This window comes from Kogia breviceps, chromosome 17 (assembly GCF_026419965.1).
Source record: "Kogia breviceps isolate mKogBre1 chromosome 17, mKogBre1 haplotype 1, whole genome shotgun sequence".
Taxonomy (NCBI): domain Eukaryota; kingdom Metazoa; phylum Chordata; class Mammalia; order Artiodactyla; family Physeteridae; genus Kogia; species Kogia breviceps.
Genome location: NC_081326.1, coordinates 23,077,377 through 23,088,480, shown reverse-complemented (window position 1 = coordinate 23,088,480; position 11,104 = coordinate 23,077,377). Strand labels below are relative to the sequence as shown.

The 11,104-nt window shown below is 37.7% G+C and overlaps 1 pseudogene; it reads right to left on the bottom strand.

Annotated features, from left to right (window-relative positions):
- Positions 1–1,063: 1,063 nt before the first annotated feature.
- Positions 1,064–1,801, bottom strand: LOC131744238 (FACT complex subunit SPT16 pseudogene; annotated as a pseudogene).
- Positions 1,802–11,104: the final 9,303 nt, after the last annotated feature.

Genomic DNA, 11,104 nt, shown 5'->3' with positions numbered 1-11,104 from the left:
ATAGTGAGCATTATTTTTAAGTGTTGACAATACAATGATGGAAAAGGCAGACGCAATATCCACCTTCACAGGGCTTACAGCTTAAGGAGAATCATAATAGATAAACACTCTAATGGAACACCAGGGATTTCCTTAGCTTCACTGCATTTCTTGCGCCTTGTATGATCTTTATTAACCCCAGAGAGTAACTTCTTATATATGAAGTTGCTAGTTTCCCTAAACTGCTAATGAATGCATAATTATCCAGTAATAAGTTTAGATATCAAGAGGAAAATTAGCATAGTGATCTGATGCCTAAAGCTTACCTTTTTTTATATATATACAAAAGAGGAGGACTGAAGAAAGGATAGAGAAATACAGTAACTGTGTAAATAGCAAGGTGCATGTGTAAGTCTGTTTTTCTGGGGCAGTTGGAAGGATATAAGTGAAGGGAGAAAGAGAACTATATTAAGAGAGGCTGGAGAGGCACAGTGCTGAAAAATACAGGGTGCTGAGTAGTAGCTTAAGCCACAATCTGCTGTTACATTTTTGGGTGATTGCCCTGTTGGTTCCAGAAATCACATGTTTTGTGATCACTATTCTATAACATGACTGAGTTTTCTAGCAGGTGGCTGGATTCTTCCAGGAACTGTTAGGTCTGCCATTGCTTTGTTAGGCAAGCTGAACACAAGGCGGTCTTTCCGTTCTATCAAAAATGAGAACAGCATTTCATGCAGTGAATTTAGAAAAAGGGAAGAGTGAGGCAATTCTTAGTGCTACTTTGGATTCATTGTAATTGGCTATAAAAATGTCCACAGGATTTTCCCTTAGGAACAAGATACATTATAAACTGCTTGGCAATGCTGATCTTTATAATGTGTGTTTTTTAATTTCAAGGAGGAATTTACTCTTACCATTTATCTCACCTAAAAACATGCAATGTTATTACTAAAACCATACTGGTACAAAGGTTGAATGGAGGACCAGCCTCCATTTTCTTTTCTTTTTTTAAAGTTTCTATGTCATGTAAAATTTCCAGGGATTAGCTGAAGGAAGAATGCAGCTGAGGGTCAAAGTTCCGAAGTTACTTCCTCTTTTTCTTGGGAGGCACAGAGCTGTGTCTGGAACCTCAGTTAGAGCCCCGGCCTGACCTGTGCACAGATGCCTTCCTCTTCCAGCTCATACTGCAACTCTGTTCCTCTTCCTCCTCCTGGCGACTTTCACGGTCAGCTTTTTGGGCTTCTTCCTCCAGTTCATCCCAATCCTGTCCAATCTCTTCTTCACTGCCCAGTGATTCCTTGGAATAATCTGATTCTTCAGCTTCTGATGAATAATCTTCCTCACTGTCCTCCTCCTCTTTTTCCTAGTCATCCTCGGAAGGATTAAAAGTCTCATCTTCAATTTAAGACTCAGAATCCCCTTCCTCAGTATCACTCCCCTCACCCTCAGGTTCCAGGAAAGACCAGCCACCTTGTTCGAAGAAGCCCTCGGGGTCATCAACATCGGTCTTCATAACTGTAGCCCAGTTGAGGGACTGTACTCCTTCTGTGTACTTTAGGTCACAAGAATTCAACCATTCCTTGATGGGGTCAAGAGAGGCAACACGAATGGCGTTGATCGTTGTCACTTTCTTGCTGTAGTCCTTGTAGACGATTACCGTGTCAAAGTTCTCCCGGTGAAACTGGACTCGCTCCAAGTGAATCAGCTCCACTTCATCCAAGGTCACCACAGAAGGTGGCCATTCTGTAGCATTTACCAGCACAATAGTAGTGGGCTGAAGGAGACAGGTACTCCTATGGGAGCTCTGTGAAATCCCAAGTCCCCCAAAGGCAGTTCAAAGTCCAGTCCCTCCTTAGTTAGAGCCTCTATTTGCTCAATGAAATGTTTAAAGGCTGTTTTCAGTTTGGGCCTCATTTCTCATTCCAACTGCTCAGCATAGAGGTCATCTCGGTCATGCATATGCTGAGGTTTCCCCAAGTCTGTGGTGATCTCGCGCACCTCTTTTCTCTCCTTTCCTGGACTCCATGGTCCCTTCGTGTGGTCAGATCCCCTCTGAGCAAGACGAATAGCGATGCTACACGTCCTGACCAACGTCGTCCCAGTTAAGGCCTCCAAGAAATCCAGACACTAGGTGCTCGGTCAACCTTCCAACTGCATTTCGGCCCACCCTTGAGGTTTCTTTGCTGTAGACACAATTTCGCTGAACACAAGAGATCGGGAAAAGTGAGGGTGGTACTGAGAAGGATAACCATGGATAAAAATAACAGTATTTCAAGATGGGGTCAAATAGGAGACCAGAGAAGTGATTTCAAATGAGAAAATAATGAGGGTTATTATTGTTTGAGTCCTTAGGATGTGACAGGAACTAATTAATGCCTAATTTCTTTTTTGAGAGGAACAAAAAAGAAACAGACTCACAGACATAGAGAACAAACTAGTGGTTACCAGTGGGGAGAGGAAAAGGGGGGAGGGGCAAGATAGAGGTAGAGGATTAATAGGTACAAACTATTATGTATAAAAGAAATAAATTACGAGGATATAGTGTACAACACAGGGAATACAGCCAATATTTTATAATAACTCTAAATGGAGTATAACCTTGAAAAATTGTAAATCACCATGTTGTACACCTGTAACATACAATATTATACATCAACTATGCTTCAATAAAAAAATTTTCTATGAGAAAAAATATTCTTTTTCCATTTTCTGAAAGAGTTTGTGCAAAATTGGTAGTTCTTCTTTTTTAAATATTTGATAGACTTCATCAATGAAGCTATCTGGGCTTGGAATTTTCTTTGTGGAAATAATTTTAATTACGAATCAAATTAATGTAATATATAGGGTAGACTTCCTATAGATAACATAGGAAGACTAAATTAACATCGAATTATCTACTTTTATGGTTTGGATTTTAGAAAGAACTTTGAATCTCTTGAATTATAAGAATTTTTAAGAAAAAATAATGAACATGCAACAGCTCCAAATCAGCACTGTGGCTAAAACAAGATGAAATAAAGAGTGATATTTAGAAAGGGGGTCTTGGGCTTCCCTGGTGGCGCAGTGGTTTAGCGTCTGCCTGCAGATGCAGGGGACACGGGTTCGTGCCCCGGTCCGGGAAAATCCCACATGCCGCGGAGCCTGCGCGTCCGGAGCCTGTGCTCCGCAACGGGAGAGGCTGCAGCAGTGAGAGGCCCACGTACCGCAAAAAAAAAAAAGAAAGGGGGTCTTAAATTCAGTAGAAATACTCATACAAGAAAAGAGTCTTTTTTTAATGTTAAAGATGTCAGTCTTGTTGCCCTTTCCACAAGAATGCTCTGTTTTATAGTGCATGCAAATTCCTTTCATCTGATTTATTTATTACAATAAAATCTCTGTCTGCTTTATTACTCCTCCTAGTAGGGTAGGAACTGAAAGTCAGATGACTCACCCTGTGTCACGTAATAAGTCACAAGGTGAGAACTAAGTTGGGGGGGGGTCACTTGATCAGGCCCGTCTCTTAGCAGTGCCTTCAGCAACCTACTCATCACTGTTCTGAGCTGCTCGCTGCTCACAGCAGCATCTTCCTCCCTCATCTGAGCTTTTCTCTGCTACCACACCTCTCACCCCTTTTCCCTGACCGCACTGTTACTACAAAGGACAGACTCCTAGCATCTCTATGCCCTACATATTAGGCTGTGTCAAAGGACACATATACAAACCTGATTTGAAACCTGCTGTTGAACACTTTTGTTGACAGAGCTGGATTCCTGATATGCTTGCTCTATTTACAGATAATTTCTCAGCCGTCCTGGTGTTTGCATTATTGTCTCAAGTCCCAGACAGATGCATCTCTTTGTTCGACCTAAGTCCTGTGCTCCTGTACTAACTTATTAGTCCTTAAAAAGCGATCCCTTGATACCGGCGGTATCAAGATCACCTGGGGACTTTTTAGAAATGTAGGTTCTCAATCCCTCCGAGGTATGGGGCCCAGCAATCCATGTTTTATAAAGTTTTCCATGTGATCCTGACACACACAAAGGTTTGAAAACTACTGTTACAGACGCAATAGGGGAGGAGGAAGCAGAATTTGGCCTTTTTGGTTCCAGAGTGGGACCAATGCTCACATGATGGGGAATTAACAAAAAAGATGTTCAGATGTTGAATAGCAAAAAAAAAAAAAGAAAAGAAAAAAGTCTATGTCTACTGTACATTTTTGACAACCATCAATTTCAGGAAGACTTAGAATTTACTTAATATAAAAAAAATAGCATTGGTGGTATAGTGGTGAGCATAGCTGCTTTCCAAAAAAAAAAAAAAAAAAACTAGAACAATTCGAGCTCAATTACACATGGCCCTACTTCACTACATTCCCTATTCTACTACCTCTGCTTTCAACAGTAAATACCTGATGTCCATTTCAACAGTAAATATTTGATGCAAGATGAACATGATCTCACATCTTACATATGAAAGTAGCTTTGATTATTGGCTTGTTTTAATATCACCTATTGTTTGAAGCTTTGTCTACAGCTCAGATGAATATGAGGTGCTGCCTTTCCTGACAGCTGTATCTGCAGAGTTTATAGGATTAACCAAATAAATACTTGATTTTGATTCGGCTAACTGACATCCCCAAATACCCATTGGTTGGTCCTATTTGACCTCATCAGTCTCCAAACCAAAATGATGTTATGTACACAGCTCTATTTACTTTGGTGTGCAATAAATCATCTTTCTACTTGAAAATAGTAACACTACTATTGGTTTTGTTAGGTAATATTTATTGAGTGCTTGCTACCTACTAGGCACTGCTTTGACTTTACACATATTCGGTCATTTATTATCAAAACCCCACCACATACATACTAGTTTATCCCCACTTTCATTAAGGCAATTGAGAAAAAGTGAGATTAAATGATTTCAACACACAATGAGGTATCACCTCACACTGGTCAGAATGGACATCATCAAAAAATCTACAAACAATAAATGATGAAGAGGGTGTGGAGAAAAGGGAACCCTCTTGCACTGTTGGTGGGAATGTAAATTGATACAGTCACTATGGAGAACAGTATGGAGGTTCCTTAAAAAAACTAAAAATAGAGATACCACATGACCCAGCAATCCCACTACTGGGCATATACCCTGAGAAAACCATATTCAAAACAAGACTTATACCACAATGTTCATTGCAGCACTATTTACAATAGCCAGGACATGGAAACAACTTAAATGTCCATCGACAGATGAATGGATAAAGAAGGTATGGCACATATATACAATGGAAATATTACTCAGCCATAAAAACGAATGATTTTTTTTTTTTTAAAAGGAATGAAATTGAGCTATTTGCAGTGAGGTGGATGGACATAGAGTCTGTCATACAGAGTGAAGTAAGTCTGAAAGAGAAAAACAAATACTGTATGCTAACGCATATATATGGAATTTTTAAAAGCGGTACTGATGAACATAGTGGCGGGACAGGAATAAAGATACAGACGTAGAGAACAGACTAGAGGGCATGGGGGGAAGGGGACGCTGGGATGAAGTGAGAGAGTAGCATTGACGTATATACTCTACCAAATATAAAATGGATAGCTAGCGGGAAGCAGCAGCATAGCACAGGGAGATCAACTCGGTGCTTTGTGACCACCTAGAGGGGTGGGATAGGGAGGGTGGGAGGGAGATGCAAGAACTAACAAAAACAACGCAGCAAAAACTAACACAACATTGTAAAGCATTTATACTCCAATAAAGATGTGAAAAAAAATAATAATTTCAACAAAGTCACACAGCTAATAAGTGACAGAGCTGGGATTTTATTCTAGGCAGTTGACTTCACACTAGGCATACAACCATAAGATAACCACTGTCCCAGTGTTTCTGGGACTGAGGGGTTTCCTGGGATGCAGGACTTTCAGTGCTAAAACTGGGATAACCCCAGGCAAACCAGGATGGTTGGTCACACTGCAACTACTATGCTACAAAATGTATTTATGTCCTTTCTCCCCCCTTGAGTGGCATGTGAAATATATCAAGCTAATGGCTGACTTCCATAGTTCCAGGAAACAGTAGACCCACGTGTCTGTACAGGGGCACAAGGCTCTTAGGTGTCTCTACTCCATTTCCATCATTCCATTCCAGAGTGTCAATTACTCAAGGTCATCACTTAATATCCCCTTTCAGGAGACAGGATCCAATCTAAAGAGCTTTGCTGTTCCAGAGATGTCCCTGGATTTCCCCAAATATTCCACTAAAAACTAGGGTAAGAGATTCTAAGAATTTGCTTCAGTATAAATTGCCCCATTGTTTTTCTTCAAAAGAACATAAAACTCTTTAACAAAAACTCCAGCTCATTAGTTTCAAGTTTGTAATAAGGAATTATAAAGGGACAACCCAACAAGGAATTGGAGAGGGAACAAGGAATGGAAAATAGAAGAGCTAGAAAATTTAGCAGGGATTTAATTTACATCGTAGTTCAAGACTGAGGAAGATAGCACTCACAATGTTCCTCAAACACACACAAAATTTCACAGTTACATGGAAGGGAGTGCATGAGGTCATCAGGAGGACCCACCTGCAGACTAGTGTCAATAATTCTCACCTCCAAACCTCAGGAAGGACCAACTCTCAGCCTCCTAATGTGAAACTCTGGGAAATTCCTTCATAATAGTGAACCCTCTATTAACTGAGCTATCTATAATAGTTAGATACGTAAATACTGATATTTAAAAGAAAGGATCCTTAACTAATTTATTCTGTCCCCATTCCTATCCCCACAGACAATCTCTTTAATTGTTTACCTGTTTCTTGTAGTAGTTATGTCTTTAAATGGTTATAATCTCTAGATGAAAGCCTCACACAGCTAGTTCTAGATTTTCCAGTTTTTCATATTATCTATTGACATCCTTCTCTATCTGTTGAGTTATGTTGTTTTGGTTAATAAGAAGAAAAGAGAGGACCTGAGAGGTCCTTGGATCACACCTTGAGAACTGCTTCTTTAGTTCTTTGATAATTCATCCTTTCAATTTTACTATCCTCTCTTTCTGAAATTTCATAGTTATATGTTGGATCTAATATACTGATATCCCATAACTCTGAATTTCTCCCCTCTATCTTACAACTCTTAATCCTTTTGTATTACTTTCTAGAATATTTTTGCAATTTAAATTTCTACTTATTCATTGATTTTTGTGTGGGTGGAAAGAATGTCAAAGAGATCTTTCTGTTTTCTGATTATTACTTAGTATATCCTTTCCTTCCTTCCTTCCTCCCTCCCTTCCTCCCTCCCTCCCTTCCTTCCTTCCTTCCTTCCTTCCTTCCTTCTTTCCTTCCTTCCTTCTTTCCTTCCTCTCTCTCTCATTCTTTCTTTCCTTCATCATAACAACTGATGGAAAATTTTGGTGAAACTTTCTAAAGATACCAATGGGAGTTTAAAAAATATTTTTTTCTATTCTCTGTTTTTAATTTTTTTTTTTTCCAGTTTCCTCAATTGTTATTTTTAGGAATGAGGCAACAGAAAGCTGATTGAGAGTCCTGGGTATGTGGGTGGTACTTGTCAGTTAACTCTGAGATGACTGGACAAGAATCACTCATCTCACTGGAGACACCTAAATGCCTGAATGGGGTGGACATTGATATCTTTATAGAAAAGCCTTTTACTTATGGCTTGTGGTGGAAGTAATGAACATGGTATATCCAAATCCTGAGACGGTCCAGAGATCTTTGGGGATGATCAGCAACCTTTTGACTGTATTTTTTCCTGAGTCTATGCTACACAGTTCTGCCTCTCTCCTACTTCATCAGTTTCCTTTTCTCCACCTGTTTCCTAATTCCTTGAAATCTGTCTACATCTCATGTTGACAGGTATTCTTACTCCTTCATTTTTACTGTAAATGCAGTATATATTCTGTTATATTTAAGCAGAGCCATGATCTATTTTAGCTTTATATTTACAATTGCTGGTGATAATGCTCTGTATTTACTTATTTTCAAAGCACTTTCACATTTGTTATGTTATTTTATCCATATAATGCTCTCCAGGGGAAGTTAGAACAGTAGGTATTTTCATGTCTGGTCTCCGGATGATAAAATTAAATGCAAAATAAGTTAAGTATCTCACTCAAAAATATTCAAGGAATCAAAGACAAAATTGAAAGTAGGACCTGGGTCTTCTAATTTCTAGTTTGCTTTCCACTAAGCCAAGCTGCCTTTTTCAAGGACAGCTCAATTTAAATTCTGGCCATGCCATTTACTTGATGAGTAACAACTAGAGTTTTGGTTTCTGCAACTGTAATTGGATTATTGTAGGATAATAATCACCCTACTTATGTATTCATCACAGAATTGCTACGACTGATAAAATGAGACAATATATGTGAAATTGTCTTTCTTATAAACTATATAGTTTAATACACATATTAAGTATAAATTTCCTACATAATAAAGTAACTTGCATATAATTTAAACTTCTTTTCTTTTCAAATTAGACTTGTGGAAAAGATATATGATTCCAAAATCAAAAGAGTAAAAAAGAACAAAACAGGAAAAGAATTGCTTCCACAGCTGTCTCAATCCGTGTTATTATCTCCTAGGAATGTGTACGAGTAACTATTTTCACGTAGCCTTGGGTTGTCAAGTTTCTGGATATTTGCCCTTCTAAAAGAGGTGAAAAACAATAACCATGGCTGCTCTGGTTACCTATTGGTTATATTTCAAAAACCATGCTAAGTCAGCCCTTAATGGCTTAAAACAAGACAATCATTTAATTTACTCAAAAATCTTCAATTTCAGCAGAACATAGTGAGGACAGCTCATCTCTGCTCCATGCAGTGTTAGCTAGGACAGCTCAACTGAAACTGGACAGTCTCCTTGCAAGTTTGTCAGAACATTACAGACCGCAGATATAAGGGAAAGTGACACCGCCTGATGGGAGGAATGCCAAATTATTCTGGGGCCATGTTTTGAGACCACAAGTATGTTAATATTTGAATTAGTAGTTCTTTATTATGAGTGCAGATGAACAGCTTTTTACAAATCTAGAGCTTGTTTTTTTTTTTTGCGGGCCTCTCACTGTTGTGGCCTCTCCCATTGCGGAGCACAGGCTCCGGACGCGCAGGCTCAGCGGCCATGGCTCACGGGCCCAGCCTCTCAGCGGCATGTGGGATCTTCCCGGACCAGGGCACGAACCCGTGTCCCCTGCATCGGCAGGCGGATTCTCAACCACTGCGCCACCAGGGAAGCCCGAGCTTGTTTATATTGCCTTTGCTTTACTGTCTTTTCATATCCTTTTCTTATATTTTCCCTATTTGTTTAGTAGACATTTTCTTATTTATTTCAAAGACAGTTTAATATGAGGAAGGCTAGTCTTTCCTTTGTGATATGAGTCACAGATAATTTTCCCACTTTTTCACTTCTCTTTTTAATTTGCTTATAATATTTTTACCCCATGCGTTAGTTTTTTTAATGTAGTTGAATTTTACAGTCTTTTGTTTTATGGCGTATAGATTTGAGTCTATAATTTTAAAAAGTCCTCCTTTATAAGAGTTTACTTGTATTTTTATATTATATTTTTATTGTTTTATTTTTTACATTTAAAACATTGATTCATTCAGAGTTATTTATCAGGATATATGCATGAGGTATGTTCGTTTTTCAAAATGAATTTGAGAATCACTTCTACTAGATATAATCCCTCAATCAAAAAAAAAAGAACAATAACAACAACAATGATAAATAGTTGGCATTTTTATTGGGATCACGCTAAATTAACAAATTGACTTAGAAAGAACTGACATGTATACAATGAATGTGCCTATCAAAGAACATGGTACACTTTCTCATTTCTTCAAGTATTATTTTGTGCCTTCAGAAGTGTTCAAAACTGTTTTCTCGTATAGGTTTTCATATTAGTTTTAAATGTTTTCTTATTTATTATATTTATTGATACTACAAATGGAATTTGTTCTTCTATGTCCTATTACCATATGCATAAAGCCCATTGATTTACCATTATTTAATTTGTGCATCATTATATTAATAAATTTCTTTATTGTTTGAAGTAATTTTAGTTTAATTATCTTGCAGTTTTTAAGAATGAAATAATATTTTCAGGTAAGATAATTTTAACTTTTCCTGTTAACTTCTGAACCTCTAATTCCTTTTTCTTTTCTTAAATGCATTTGTTAATGTCTTAGTCCAATTTAAATTGAAATGTGACAATAGACATTGTTTAATTTTTTCTGGATATCAACAGAATATTTCTTGACTGCTCTCATAAAATATGCTGGCTCCGTGTTTTGGTTTTGTTTTTGTTTTAGCATTGTTGGTGATGATCATATGCATTTTCTCCTTTTTTCTAGAATATGATGATACAGGTCATAATATTAACTTAACTTACATTTCTAGAATAAAGCCACTTGGTAATGATCTACTATTTTTTAAGGAACTACTGAGGTTTTCTTTTATTGAAGAATAGTTGATTTACAATATTATATTAGTTTCAAGTATACAACATAGTGATTCAATATTTATATAGATTACACTTTAAAGTTATCAGAAAATAATGGGTATATTTCCCTGTGCTGCCCAATATATCCTGTTGCTTATTTATTTTATACATAGTACTTTGTAGGTCTTAATACTATGCCCCAATCTTGACCCTCCTCCCTTCCCTCTCCCCACTGGTAACCACTGGTTTGTTCTTTACATCTGTAAGTCTGTGTCTGTTTTGTTATATACATTCATTTGTTTTATTTTTAAGATTCCACATATAAGTGATAACACAGAGTATTTGTCTTTCTCTGTCTGACTGGTTTCACTAAGCATACTACCCTCTAGATCCAACCATGTTGTTGCAAATGGCATTATTTCATTCTTTTTTATGGCTGAGTAATATTTCATTGTATATATAAAGAGAGCATATCTTTAGCTATTCATCTGTTGATGGACACTTAGGTTGCTTCCATATCTTGGTTATTGTACATAATGCTGCTAAGAACATTGGAGTGCATGTATCTTTTAGAATTACTGGGTTCATTTTCTTCAGATATATCCCCAGCAGTGAAATTGCTGGTAGTTCTATTTTTAGTGTTTTGTGGAACCACCTTTTCCATAGTGGTTGCACTAATTTACATTCCCACCA